This window comes from Equus asinus, chromosome 6 (genome assembly GCF_041296235.1).
Source record: "Equus asinus isolate D_3611 breed Donkey chromosome 6, EquAss-T2T_v2, whole genome shotgun sequence".
NCBI classification, from domain to species: domain Eukaryota; kingdom Metazoa; phylum Chordata; class Mammalia; order Perissodactyla; family Equidae; genus Equus; species Equus asinus.
The window spans coordinates 76,892,807-76,907,651 of NC_091795.1; the positions used below are offsets into that span (position 1 = coordinate 76,892,807).

Below are 14,845 nucleotides of genomic sequence, written 5' to 3' on the forward strand. Positions count from 1 at the left end.
AGCAAATCAAGACCCTTAAAAGTGGCTGGACACTACGTCTCCCACTGCCCCCTGGCCACTAGGAGTTCTCAGGGCAGAGCCTTGATAACAGCTGCTGTCGAAGCCACAGCCTCCCTCCAGCTCCTGACCGGCTCCTGGGTACTGTACAGCGGGAAGGGTGTTCTGAATTCTCCCTCTGTCTCCCTGTGATGGTAGTGCTCTGGCCCTTGGAGTAGCCTAAAAACGGCTTAGCTAAGGAGCTGATGAAAAGCATCTAACAGGGGGCCCGCCCAGAGTGGGACCTCCAGGTTGATGAAAAAGGGGAAATGGGGTCCTGGGAAGGGGGCACCTGTCAGGTGGTATCCTACTCTGGGCTTGGCACCTTGCAGCTATTGTCTCCTCTCTCCCACATATCAACCCTGCGAGCAAGATAAGGAAAGTAAGGCTCAGAGAAGTTGAGCCACTTGCCCTAGGTCACACAGCTAGGGGGCGGCTGGGGCAGGGATTTGAATTCTGAGTTGAAGGCCTATGCTCTGGCCATTGTGCTCTACTGCCATCCCATGGGTTGAGTTTTCGGGCAGTTTGTGGGGATATCTGGCATGAATGTATCAAAGCTGGAATTCAAACCCAAGTCTGCCTCATGCCTTCTGCTATTCTGCTTTCCCAAGGCCCCCAGGGGATATTTGTTGGACATCTAGGGAGGACTCGAAGGAGGGTTTGTTGTAGTCTTTCCCAAAGCAGGAGATCCCCAGTGCAATTTGAATGTGATTCCTTTCACAATGCTTCAATTCACACATCAGTTTTTAAGTCCCTTGTGGTGAGTGGGACCTGTCAGTCTGAGACTCAGGAGGGGCCCTTACAAGTTGACGGGGTTGGAAGGTGTGCAGTTGCATTTGTTCATCCCAGGCCTTCCTCCTGGCCCCTTACTGGTTTTGTCTGACCCTACCCAGCTCTCTGCCAGTTTGCTCTTGCATCTTGTCTACTAGGATTTCTCAGGCATTGAGCTGTGTGTCTTATTTAGAGCATCTACTTTGCCTTAATTCTTACCTCTTTCCTGAAAGGTATTCTTCCCATTTTTCCGATGCAGAAAATGCAGCCAGAGTGAGTGATTGACTTGCCTAAGTTCGCACAGCTATGAAATAGAAGGGAGGGGTTTGGACTGACTCACAGCAATGCTTTTCCCTCAGGCATCTCAGCCTTCCTTATGGGAAGAAGAGAGGAAAGAAGAGGCTTGAAGACAGAGGGTAAAACGTCAGACAGCATCTCTGTCCTCAAGGCCTTGGGACTTAAAGCATCCATCTAATAGTTAAAATAATAAAACAAAAGAGGGGATGATAAAGGACCGAGATGGATGCATGGACTGCAAATTCTATGGGAGTCCAGAGCGGGGAGGGTTTCAGGGATGATCTGGAAAGGAAAGGTGGGTTTGGGGCTTGCTTCCAGTCACTCCTCCATTGCCTGCACTTTTCATGCCCCGAGGAGAAGCGCAGCCAGCCTGAAAGTGTGAGCACTTAATCAGCTGTGATGACAGAGGAGATGAATCTCTTTAACTGTGCAGACAGTTTTCATTGCTCTCTCCCTTCTTGGCCCTGTTTATTCTGGAGATCCATATAGACAAAGGAAAAGTATTCCTAGGAATACCTCCCAGGAGAGGACTTGGCTCTGTAGTTTTCAAAAATATCCTTTGTCCTTCTTCCCCAGTCCTACTTACCTTTCCCCATCGTTTAGAGCAGAGCCCTTTCTAAGAGGCCATACCAGTTAATAGTGTCGAACTGGAGAATGTTCATGGCTGCAGCCTAGTTCTGGGCAGGGCTGGTGCAGGACCCGGCAGCATAGGCTGCATGGACACCTGACACAAGGAGCGTGTCTTTTTCCTTTGACAGGAATGAGCCAGAGGCCTTTGCAGGAAAGGGCTGCCCTCCAGAGGCAGAGAGAATCCAATGGGGCCTGGGGAAGGAGATGTAAGAGTCCCCCAGGCTTCAGATCTCAAGGTGTAGGAGTGTCTGGCAAGATCCAAAAGGACGGTCTAATGTCTGCCAGCCCAGTAGAAATCAGTATCCCCTGTGCCGTATATTTTGACCTATAAACATACTGTTTTGCTGTTCTATGAGCTTGTTGAATGACCTAGGGAACTAGAATAGACATTAACTTTCAAATATTTCCCCCAGTGGAATCCTTTTAGTTTGGTTGAAATCTGTGCCAGGTCTTAGATATGAACTGGATGTAATTGGAGCTCTGGTTTGGGGGGACCAGCATTTGGGACAGACTCTACTGCCCCATTCTTCTCTCTGCATCACCACAGGACCTGGGGCTCTGAGGGAGGTCAGGAAAGCACTGGAGGACTTGGCCCTGGAGGTTTTCTCTAGCTCTAATATTCTAGAAATTGACTATCTTACATTATTCTCCTCTCCGTTTTGTGCCTGTGTCTAGAGTCTCCAGGGAGCCAGCAAAAGCTGTGGTGGCAGAGACACTATTTTAGGTTTGATTTGTGTCCTTACACCCATTAGGAGCATACAGGCAGATGTGTACCCAGGTGAGATGCAGTCTCTTTTCCCACTAAAATCAAGTGTTTGCAGCAGGTTGTCGGGGGAGAGAGCCACTCCCCTCCAGTGTAGATGTGACATCCACTCTGAGTTCTGGTGGCGCTGGTGTGAGCCAGGCAGTTTCTCCTCTTGCTATCTGTAAAAGATGACTCATTGCCCAGTAAGGATGCAATGAGAATGAAATTCTCATCTTGGAGGTCTCCTCCTGTAGAATTGTCTTTTCAAATCTTTCCCATCCAGGCAAAATGATTTTTAAGTACTGCCAGGCAGGAATTCAGTTCATTTTCAAGATTTTATTGAAAGCGTTTGGTTCAGGCACTGCATTAAATGCTGGGCGTATGAATAAACTTAAACTATGATCCTGTCTTCAAGGATGGTTCAGTGTGGGTGGTGACAGTGGCACCTGGGGGCAGATGACAGGGTTATAAGATGGAGTGATGAGAACTCAGAAGAGAGGCAGGTGTAGATGGAGTCGCAAGACTTTATGCTGAGAGGGCCAGGGAACAGGGCTTAAAGGATAAGGGATAAGGAAAGAACATTCTAGGCAGGGGAATTAGCATGAGCAAACACTTGCGGCCATTGAGATGCTGGTGCTCTTAAGGTTGCACGGTCGTCTGGGGTAGCTGGAGAATCAGGGTTGTTGGGGAAAGTTCCTGCTGGTGTGACTGGCCAGAGAGTTTGGGTCCCAAAGGGAAAGGACATATAAGCTACAGGAGGAAGAGTTTGTTTCCAGGCGGGGAAATTTATGGTTATTACTCAATTTTAGGAAAATTTTGTTGGTCAAGTTGATTTTCGACTCCTTAGCAGCCCTTGTGTTCAGCAGAGTGGAACCCTGCCAGGTCTTTTTGCGCCATGCTCTCACCTTCCGGCACTATATCAGACAGTGCTCTGTGGCTATTCACAGGGTTTTCATGGCCAATTTTTTTGGAAGTGGGTAGCCAGGCCCTTCTGCCTAGTCTGTCTTAATCTGGACGGTCTCCTGAAACCTGTTCACCGTGGGTGACCCTGCTGGTATTTGAAATACTGTTGTGACATAGCTTTCAGCATCACAGCAACACGCAGCTGCTATAGTGTGATAACCGACAGAGGGGTGGTGTGGTTCCCTGACCAGGAAATGAATGCCGAGCCGCCATGGTGAGAAAGCAGGATCTTAACCACTAGACCACCAGGGCTGGTAATTAGGAAGACTACACTGATGGCATTTTAGAGGATGCATGTTGGAGTGAGGAGAAAGGGGGAGTAATGACGTCCTTGGGAGTAAGGATGATTTCATTTAAAATGGGAGAGAGGAAGGAGGTGGATGCCAGAGATATTTGGAAGTGGAATTAACAAACCCGTCAGTGGATGTGAGGGTTAAGAAAGAAATTAAGGAAGAGGCCAGATGTTTGGTTTGAGAAACTGGATGGAGAAAGGAACTTGCTATTGAGATTGGAGTTGGGTGGAAGAAGAGCATCTTGGGTGTGGGAGGGGGAGATAAGGCTGTAGCTGCGTTGAGTTTGAAGTATCTATGGGATATCCACATGAGACAGCCAGTAGGGAGTCTGTAGCTCAGGAGGGAGGTCTGGTGGAGTTTGGGACCCTTGGTATATGGGTGATGGCTGACTGCCTGGGTGTGGATGAGCCATCAGGGGTCTCTTGAAGAGGGGAAAGAGAAACACCAACACTTGAGAAAGAAGGGAAGATCAGAAGAAATGCAGAAGGAAGAGCCAGAGGAAGGCCTGCCTTCTCTTAAGACCCTGCTGGGGAGAAAGTCTGCAGTCCCTGCAGCAGCTGCCTGTTTCTCAGAGATCCGCCCTGTGGCCCTAGAATGCTGCCCATCACCCTGTGTGCTCTGGGGCTTCCCTAGAAAACTCCTGGCTGGGCAGAGTGCAGTCAAGACACGGGACGAAAGCAGAGCCAGGTGGTTCTGCGGAACTGGCTGTCTTCCTGGCCTGCACCGTCTTCCCTTGGAGAGAGGTGGCCCGCTGGGCCCAAAGCACCGAAACTAATCAAGAGAGCTGTTTAACTTAAACATATCACCCCGGCTGGGCTGCGGCAGGGCCCCAGGTGTCACGTTGACAGCCGCCGGCCCATTAAAGGTGCAGCTAGGCTGGTGAGGCACAGTTTTGAGGAGCTGCTATTAGCAGCATTTAATAGCAGGATTGTAGTTAATGGTTAGCAAATGTTTTATGAACAGGTTCCTCGTGCTCTGTGAAGGCGGATTCAATTTATTCGGAATGCATTTGCTTTCCCCTATTAAGCTCAGGAGTGTATAATCACCTTCCCTCCACTGAAGGGCTTTCTCTCAGCAAAAGTGGGACCCGTTGGACGCTGACCCTATTTAGGTTAAATAGGAGGCCCTGGGTGGTAAGTGTGTGTGCCGGGGGGGTCTCGTGTGGATTGTTGGCGCAGCAGAGACCTGAGTGACTGCTTTATGGTGGGCGGAGAAAGACAATCTGGCAAAGTCGAGTAGTCATAAGAGATTCTTCCTAGCCTGGTAGGAAAACCCCTGACCTGGCCCCTCCTTGGTTCTAGTTCTGGCTGGTACACTGGTTTCCTTGTCACTCTTGTGCAAGCCATTGAAGCTTTCTGCCCCTGGGTTCTTCATCTGTGAAGTAGAGCTAATGCTAGTCCCCTTCTCCTCAGGTATGTTGTAGGAATTAGTGACCATGAAGCATTTTGAGGGTTGAGGAGGGGAAAGAGCTCGGACTGGTGTCCATCCTGACGATTCAAGGAGAGTCGGAAATTCTCGTTGAAAGCGAGGGGAAATTTAATTTAGCATTACCAAGAAATCGTATGTTAAATTGAATTTCTGATAGTATTTATTCAGGACAAGTAATATTTTAGGACACGTGCATAAAATGTTAGACTGTTTCTGTTCCAAAAAGAAATGGGCTGCGATTTCTGTTTTTAATTCAAAGAAAACTAGCATTGTTTTTGCCCTTAATGCTGGATAGGTGAGGAAGAGGGCAAAGCCACTGGGCTAGCTCACTGCCCCTTTAAAACAAATGTTAAGAAAATGTCCCTTGGGAAATAAAGAGGTTAAGATCTTCAACTCTCCAACTTTTACTTAAACATAAGATGTTTCTTTTATCTCTCTGCTTTTTCTGAAATTATTTTCACTGAATTACACAAAAAAACATAAACGCTCAAAAACAAGTAGACAGTGACCACATTTCTTCAACGCCATTTCTGTTCCTCAGTAGAAACGCCCGTCTTTCCAGCCTTGACTGCTGAAGGGGAGGGTTTTATTAAGTCATTTTTATCTGCTATCTTACGTCTTTCTGTTGGGAAAGAATTTGAGACGTTGTTTAGAAAATGTGGGCACTAGGCCTAGTTCTGGTACTGAGTACACGTATGACTTTGGACAAGTCTCCTGTCTGACAGTATCTCTGAGCTTTGTCTCATCCAAAAAATAAGTAGTGTAGTAAGGCCCACTTCATTGTGCTGTGACGACCAGATGGGACACAGTCTATGAAAGCTCTGCACACCTGTCAGGGTGGGGATTCATTGCTGAAGTGGGAAAGAGGAGGGAGATGAAGAGGAAATCTAGAGGGTGTCGTCCCGTAGGCCAGATGGCGCCCCGGGGCCAGCCTGACTACCTCCTTTCTCCTGCTGGGAATGCCCCTCTGGCTGCTGAGTGCTTCCAGAGGGCAAGAGGCCTCTGGGCACTTTGTGCCACCAAAGACCTCCCCTAACATGATTCTGGACAAGGGATATACCAGGTCTGTTTACCAAGAATAAGCTGCAGAGTAACCTGTCCTTGGAGCTCATTGCCAGCTCTGAAATGAAAGGTGACTCACCAAGGGCTTCCATGGGCCAGGGACCCTGCTGAGCCCTCTACACACATTGTCCCACTGGATCCCCACAGCCCCCCTTTGATGAGGTGGGCACTGCAGGTCCCTTTCCCACAGATTAGGAGGCTCAGAGAGGTGGGGTAACTTGCTCAAGGTCACATTGCCGGGGAGTGGTTTTATCAGTGAGGCTCTGGCAAGAAACAACTGGCATACACAGTGTGTGGCTGAGGGGATCTTATTGAAGGGGCTTTTTAAAGATTTGTGGACAGGGGTAAGGGAGCCAGCAGGGGACAGGCAACCCCTCAAGGACCAGCAGCAGCAGGAAGCAGTTATCCCCTAGGGTTGGGGCCCAGGGGAGAGAGAGTGTTAGTGGAGCAGGATGGAGCTGTTTGTTGGAGCCCACGCGGAGGAAGGCTTTGTAGTGGTCAGCTCCCGAGGTGCAGAGCAGGGTAGAAAAGGTGAGAGAGAGTATGTCTGGGGGCAAACGGAGAATAACCAGGATGCAAACCCGAGGCTGTGACGTCAAAATCAGGGCTCACCACCACCTCACTAAGCTGAATGGGTGTTCCCCAGGCCCTCAGGTGGGGTGTGGCGGTCACGTGATGACATAAGGCTCAATGGGAAAAAATGAAGCACCTGTTGACTGTTCTTCCTGTTGATTGTAAAGAGGGCTGTTACCTCTCCTCTGGGACAGGAGCCAGGCCCCGAGCTTCAGCGGCTAAGCTGGGTGTCCTAGCTTGGCCCCAGCTTTGCACTTACACAGTGCAGCTGCTACAGGTGTTTTGAAATGTTTTTTTCATCTTGTTACTACCTCGAAATCACAGCAGTGATTAGACCACTGCTAGATCCTGTTGTTGAATGCGTTCCTAAAGAAACACATATATTACTCTACCAAGGTGAAAACAACAGTTTGAAAAACTTGAATTTGAGTGTAATTTGTTTCCTTCATAATAGTCTGCATTTTATTTTGTGCATTTGCAAGCATTGTTACGAGAGGGGCTTCCCCACAGTGCGTGCATGCACACACACACACACACACACACACACACACACGAGTTTCAGAACCCCTGGACTGGAGGGCCTTGATCCCTATGTTGTTGCAACCATAGGTACTGGATTGTGGCGGGTCTTGCCTCGAAGTTCTGGTCATACGCCTGGCCAGTCGCTCCCCAGGTCCCAAGGTAGAGACCCCTGGACCAAGCTTCGGGAGTGTCCCTGGGATGTTTCTGGCTCTTTCTGCCTCTGGATTTACTGACCTACCTGCTGATCCTTTCTCAGGATCCCACATCTGAGACAAGCATCCTGAGAAAGGAGAGTGGGGACAGATGAGCCTGAACTGACCAAGCAGACAAGAATAAACCAGACCATCACGTTCAGCCTGGAGTTTCCTCACAGTGGGATCTGTTGAAGGCGTGCAGACCTCCGAATCACTTGGGAAGCTTATTAAAATGTGGATTCCCAAGACCCTACCCCAGACCTACTGATTCAGAATTTTGGGAGTGGTGCTTGGGAATCTGCATTTTATGAGCTACTTGAGTGATTTGGGGGCACACTGATGTCCGAGACACAGAACCACTGCTTTAGATTGCCTATGCCCTGGGGCTTTTAATTTGACCTGAAGTTCAGAATTATAGTTGAATTTTCAAGAACACATCTAATTTCTAAACCAAGCTACATTCTGTTTGGATGAAAGCATGCAAGCGAGGAGAATCATAGCTTTTCACACTGTGCCCACTGGTCTCGCTCAGTCTGGCAGGACTAGAGGTCTTCTGGTTAGGCTAGGCTGCGGCTCTTTGCTGTCCTCTCTGGCTGGGCCACTTTTCCTAAGAGAAATAAAGCAGCCAGTCACTGTACCGGCAGAATCTCTTCCCCTGCTGCTCTGGAAGGCAGGAGAAATAACAGATCCACTGTGTAGTCCTTCAAGTGGCCACTGATAGCCAGGGGCTGGCCAGGGGGGAGCCTGTTCCCCATTCAGCAAGTCTTCTCGAAGCCCTCTCGTTATAACAGGAGGCCCCTCCCAGGACCCAGCACAGCACGGATGGGTGACCCTCAGGTGGCAGGGGCATGTCAGGACTCAGAGAGCAGGTAATGGAATGATGGCCCCTTTGGCCTCTGGCAGCTGGAGTCTCAGCTGACCCAGGCTGTTCTATTTCCACCCTGAAATTTTGCATTGCAAAGGCCGGTCAGTTGATGGAGTGAAATGATACAGCTGGGCTGTGGTTTATCCAGCACCTTTAGTCCAAGCATTTAAAGTGCTATTCAAAGGTCAGCTTCCAGGGGATAAGTGCCCATGTCATTCATGCTTTTGAAGATATTAAAATAATGAAAAGCAGTTTGCTGGCACCTTGCTAATGGGTGTACACTTTCCAAATTTTCATTAGCCCTTCCGAAGGTTGCCAGTGTTATATGGCTGATCCGTTTGATACCAGTGAGCCTGAAGATACACAGTATTTGTGCTGTGAATAATAATTTCAGCTTTCATTTAAATTACTCCCTTTCCAGAGCATGATTTCTTTTATGAGCAATATTTTCTCAGCAAAGCCTCATCCTCCTTTGCTCAGATAGTTTAATGGGCAGAACTCTGGCTTGGCTTCCCAGCTTGTGGCTCCGTGTGGCCTCGAGCCTCAGTCTTGCCACCCAGAAAATAGGCAGGAATTCCCTGTCTCTCCTCCAGCACGAGAATGCTTTAGCACTTTTTATTTTCCTCCGTGCTCTCCTATCTTGAAAGATGTTGATAAAAATGGCAAGCAATAAGTTATATTGGGGTATATGTGGAAGCCATTTGGTGTAAAGCTGATTTGGCCTAACCTTATTTTTTTTCCAAAAGGGCCTGATGTGTCCTTGGAGCGTGCATTGTATATCTGCTTTAAGCATTTCCTGTGTCCCACAGGCAAGAACAAATGCCCTTAAGATAAAGGTGCAACTTCCCCTGTATTAGCATTTCCTTAAGGATAAGCATCTCTTCCTAGACTAGGAGTTGCTTGCTGCGCTCACCTGTGATCATCCAGCTCACCTGTAACCACCCAGACAACAGACCTGCTTCCTGCTGTGTCCACCAAGACAGCAGACCTACTACCTTCTGTGTCCATCAATCGCTGTGCTGACAGGGCAATCTCCTGACTATTGTAAAAGGGACATTTCAATCATGTGTGATGCATGCTCTTTGAGGGTATATAATCCCTCTGTACACACCTACTTCTTTGGAGTGCTCCGTTCCTTTGTGGAAGGACTCTCCTGGGCTATATGGCCTTCACATTTGGCTCATAATAAACTCACCTCAATTTTGATTTATTGATTGGATATAGATTATTTGCATCGACAATGTTAGCCACTATGTAAATAGCTCTGATGTTATGATGCTTTTGTTTTCCCACTTTTAATAACCAAAATATATTTACTAATCAGAGTCTCTGACTAGCATGGGAGCCAGTAATACAAACTGAGTCGATATCATTTTAGTCAAAGGCAAAGAAATGTGACATTTTATTTCCCCTGTGGGGCTTTATCAAGGGTAAGCAAACAGATGAAATCTGTTAGGCTTTGGAATATGTTAAAATAGCTCGCAGTGCCCTGTTACTACATTCACGGACCCCTGGAGGTCGAGAATCAATGGGTTGTTGTCCTTTCTCTCCGTTCATTTGTTGATTCATTTGTGCAGTAAACTCGGCGAAGCAGGCACTGCTGGGTGCTGCAGGCACTGCTGGGTGCTGCGGGTGTAGCATTGAAGGAGACAGACAGGAATCTACTGTAGGTGAGGACAGGTGGATAGATAAGCAGAGGCCAGGCCATGATAAATGCCGTAATAACAATAAAACAGGATGACAGGAGGTAGAGTGACAGGGGCCACTTTAGATAACGCATTTGGGAAAGCTTCTCAGGGGAGGGGACATTTAAGGTGAGACTGGAATGACAAGAAGGAGCCAGCCACACCAAGGTTCTCTTTGGTCACGTTGACAGAATGGCCAGAGCAAGTTCACACAGACGTAAATGTGACTTCAATCTTATCTCAAACCATTAAAAAAAAAATCAGAAAAGCCATTAAGTAGACAGCTCACCCCAGGACATTGAAGCATTTGTCATACCTCCTTGAAGTGGCCTGTTTTCTGTCTCTCTCCCTAAATAATGTATGATCTCCTTGGAGGCAGGGGCACTGACTTGGTCCTTCTGTATCCACAGAGCCTAATGCAGCACCTGGCACAGGGGCGGCCTGACGTAAATTCAGCAGGTAGGTGAAGGCATGAGGGCATGAACGGTGCTGATTTGCACTCTCCTCGGGCCTTGCCGGACTATGGTATGGTGGGGTTCCTGCCAAGCAGTGACAGGGGCTCAGAGATGGGCAAGAACTGGTATGAGGGGCCTTCCCAACCTTGATCTCATTTGCTGGTCCCTTGAACACTATAGTCTGAAAACTGGCACGAGCAGCAAAGGGTTAGCCCTTAGTAGAATATTAACGCCCTGCTATGTCTCTTGCTGAGAAAGCGTGGATGCCAGGATTGCTAAGAAGCCAGTCTAATCAGAAGCTTTTGGATTCAGGCCACAAATGGAACAGGTGCCTTAGGGGAAGCAATGGGATTTCTAATGTGGAAAGATCCCTAGATGCATTTTTGTGGGTCTTAATTTGAAGGGTGGTCTTGCTCAGAAACCAGACCTGGCTAAGATCCAACCCATGGCCATCAGAATTGGAGACCAACAGGATGGGAGTGCGTGAGAGGGCAGGTGAGGGAAGATGGGCTGAAGAGTCCCTCTCCCCTGGGTGGAGAGCTCACCCAGCTGTGGGTGCTAGTGGGCGAGTTTATCCTTGCAACTGGTGCAGGGTCCAGGGGCTGCAGTTGTGTGCTGTCACAGATCCACCAGCAAGGATGGTGGTCCTCAAGATGAAGTGGCCAACTGTCCCGGCAGTCAGGGCCCTCCACCCATTTTGCCAGGGTTTAGTCACTGGACCAAGGTCGGGCAAAGGGCTTGATATTATCAGGCAGGTCCCCAGGCCTCAACGAGGTGCCAGGCGGAGCATTAGCACAGCTATGCGGGTACAAGAAGTGGATCACAATATTAGGGCTCAGGGCCAAGTGAGGCTGGTTGGGGGCACTGGGGCTCTGCTGCGCTGTGTGTCTGCAGCTGGTTCCACCCCTCCTTCTTCAACTTAGGGTTGAGTCTGGGCTGAGTGTGTGGCCCCAGCTGTTAGGAACTGTGATGAGAGGCCTGGAGGCTGGTGACCAAGCAGGGCTTGACTCTGAAGCTCTCGAGGCTCACCTCCATTGGAAGTAGGGATGCCAGATAAGATACAGGATGCCCAGTTATATTTGAATTTCAGAGAAACAATGAATTTTTTTTTAAATATGACCCAAATATTCCATGAGATGTATTTGTAGTTGATCTGAAATTCAAATTTAATTGGGCGTCTCATATTTTTATTTGCTAAATCTGGCAACCCTAATTTGAAGGAAAAAGGCAGAAGGTCCCAAAGAGGCCACCAATTTCTAAAGCATCTGCTGCCTGGCTGGTCCTCTCCAGTCGAGGCTGATGGAGCTGGTGTTTCTTTTCCACCTCCCAGAGCACGTTCCTCCAGGTCAGCAGCTGAGCTGAGGGAAGGAGCCAGAGTGCCTGGGACTGAAGCAGAGGGAAGGGGTATCTGGTGAGTAGAGGAAGGATGCCCTGCTGCCTCCCAGGACATTAGGCTTCTGTGAAGAGCAGGCTGCTGCTCTTTGCTACCCCTCCTTGAAAAAATATTCAGAGTGAAAATACTCAACTTCACACTCTGTTGTTTGACCTTGAGCATGTCTTCTAGTGACACCTAGGATGTGATCTCTAGGATGTCATTGACCCAACTGTATGTGTCACCAACGTTTCTGTCAGGTGAGCATTCTCTGCTTAACAGAGCGAGGGACCCGAGGCTCACAGGAGCACAGGGATAGGAGCAACTCAGTGTTGTGTGTGGTACTGAGGACGTAACCCAGATCTGTGGACTCCTGGGTCAGCCTAGAGCCCCTGGGCAGCTTCGTGGGTGCTACTCCTTTCCTTGACGCTGAGAGAATTGCAGGCAGAAGGACAACTTGAAAGAATTAGCAGCCTGTCCTGATGAGGGGGTTCTGTTGCACCCTCGTGGATAACTCGGCACCTCAATGAGTCTATCTTCTTGGCAGGTGGCACATTTGTTCTCCTCACCAACGAAATTCTGTCAGCCCAGGGTACACGTGACGGGGGAAGTGAGAAGTTGAGTGATGTGTTGTTATTTTTGAGTTGAAAATGAGAGGCAGTGGGGGGAATGTCCACTAAGCTATTTCTGAAATGTTTGTCACTTACTGTCACTTTTGAGTACAGGGAAAGACATCCTCTTAAGACAATCAATATGAACTCTTTATTTCAGTGACTGAACAATAAAGCTGTGGAAGCCCCAGTGATGAGATGTCACATCTCTAAACCCACAGAGGGACATCGACAGGACAGTGAATGGAGCAGGTGCCTTGGACCCTGCCTGTGATGTTCTGGACCCTCTGCTTTTCTTGTATTAGTGAGGGTCCTCAGAGAAGCAGAGCCAGTGTGTGTGTGTCTACCTCTATCTCTGTCTCTAGGTCTATCTCCATCTCCATCTCGCCGTCTATCTAGATTGATTTTAAGGCATTGGTTCATGTGATCATGGGGACTGGCAAGTCCAAAATCTGCAGGACTGGAAATTCAGTAAAAGCTTATGTTGCCGTCTTGAGTTCGAAATCCATAGGGCAGGCCAGGCAGGATGGAAACTCAGGCAGGTTTCTATGTTGCCGTCTTGAAGAGAATTCTTTCTTCTTCATTAAATCTTACTCTTTGCTCTTAAGGCCTTCAACTGATTGGATGAGGCCCTCCATCTATTATGGAGGGTAATCTGCTTGACTCAGTCTGTTGAGTTAAAAGTTAATCTTTATTCAAAGTCTACTGATTTAAATGTTGATCACATAAAAAATACCTTCAGAGCAACATCTAGATGGCTGTTTGACCAACTGGGCACCATAGGCTAGCCCAGCTGACACATAAAATTAACCGTTACACTTTCCCTCTACCTCATTCTGACAATTGGGAAACTCTGCTCTTGCCTCAGATGAGAAGAGACCCAAAGAAGGGTGTGACTACCTATGTTCAGAGGAGAAATTCAGCGTGGGGTGGGAACAGGCCAGGCACTCAGGAGAGCAGGAGGTACACACCACACTGGTCATATTCACCTAATCCACTGCACCTGCCCTGGAGAGGGCTAGGGTGGGGCTTAGGTGGAGGCCAGCAAAGGCTGGTGCAAGAGAAGAGAGACTGGAAAAGCCCAGAGCTCCTTCCAGTGGGGGGAGGTCGCTGCCAGCTTCCCTCTCCCTGGCCAGAGAGGTTACTTACTCCTTCTTGGGCCTGCGATGAGAATGCCAAACTTGCGCTACCTGATAGAGGGTTTTCTATGAGACCACTGGAGGCAGCTTCAAAAGGATTCTAGGGATGGGCTGCCTGATAAGAGCCCAGAACATTCCACGTGGCATGAGAATTCTGCATGGTGTGAGGCTTTCTACCCAGTTCATTTCGCTGCCTCCATCCAGGGACCTTTTCTGGCAACGACAGTGGTTTCTCTGCAGCATCTTCCTGCCTGATTCCTTCCTTCCATCTCCGTGGGAAGACCTTCCCTCTCCTTTTCCTCTTTGCCCTTCTCCTCCTCAGTTACAAACTGCCTGTGACTTGCAGGCTCTCTCTGGGGTAAGGTCCGACGCAGCAAGGGTCCCTGTCGGTGTTGGCCTCCAAAAGGGCTACGCATACACTTTTTTATGTAGTAAACTCTTTAGTTTAGAATAATTTGAGATTCACAGAAAAATTGTGAAGATAGCCCAGAGAGTTCCTGCATACCCCTCACCCAGGTCCCCTAATGTTAGCATCTTACATTGCAAGGAACATTTGTCACGGTTAAGAAACCACATGAGTACATTACTGTTAACTCAACCCCACACTTTATTTGGCTATTCTAGTTCTCGTTCTTCCATTCCAGGATCCAGTCCCGATGCCACTTGCATTACTGCTCCTCTCCTTTTCCAGAGGCTCTGTCTGGTGGCCACTTGCTCCTGCTCCCTGCTGCTTTCCCATTCTCCCCGCTCCCTCCCCAGTCTGCATGCCTCTGGTGAATGCTCGCTGACTGGAAGCTCATGGTGATGTCTGTTGATCTTTGTTCAGAGGCCTAACCAGAGCTTTCTTCCATCTTGCACACTGGGAGGAAGGAAGCCACCCTGGCCGCTTGGTAAATATTTTACAACATCTAATGGGATCAAGTTGTTTACTCTGCAGAAAATAGAAGGGCATTAGTTAAAGTAACAAGCTGGCTAGTTGCTGACACTTCAGGTTTAGCAGGAGGCCTGGGAGCTTGAATGATTTCCACTTAAGGAGTTTTAGTGCTGGCCTCCAGCGAGAACATCCCAGACGTGATTGGCTTCTGCTGCTTCCTGGGGTGGGGCCCTGGCCACCAGTGCCCTTAGGGCCCCAAGTTGGGAGCCAGGCTCCCTGCCACCTCACATTCCCTAGGACCTTGCTGGGCTCCTGCTCAGCTCTATCCCC

At 48.7% G+C, this 14,845-nt stretch overlaps 1 protein-coding gene across 3 annotated transcripts in view; it reads left to right on the forward strand.

Annotated features, from left to right (window-relative positions):
* The window catches only part of GALNT14 (polypeptide N-acetylgalactosaminyltransferase 14), a 209,490-nt gene that overhangs the window by 60,483 nt on the left and 134,162 nt on the right, over positions 1–14,845 (forward strand). The window contains exons 1-2 of one of the 3 annotated variants that reach the window (XM_070512327.1): positions 5,065–5,147; positions 10,475–10,523. The exons of the other annotated variants lie outside the window; for them this stretch is intronic. The gene's annotated coding sequence lies outside the window, so the exon portion shown is untranslated. Of the gene's footprint in view, positions 1–5,064; positions 5,148–10,474; positions 10,524–14,845 lie in introns of those variants that run through there. 3 annotated transcript variants of the gene reach the window in all.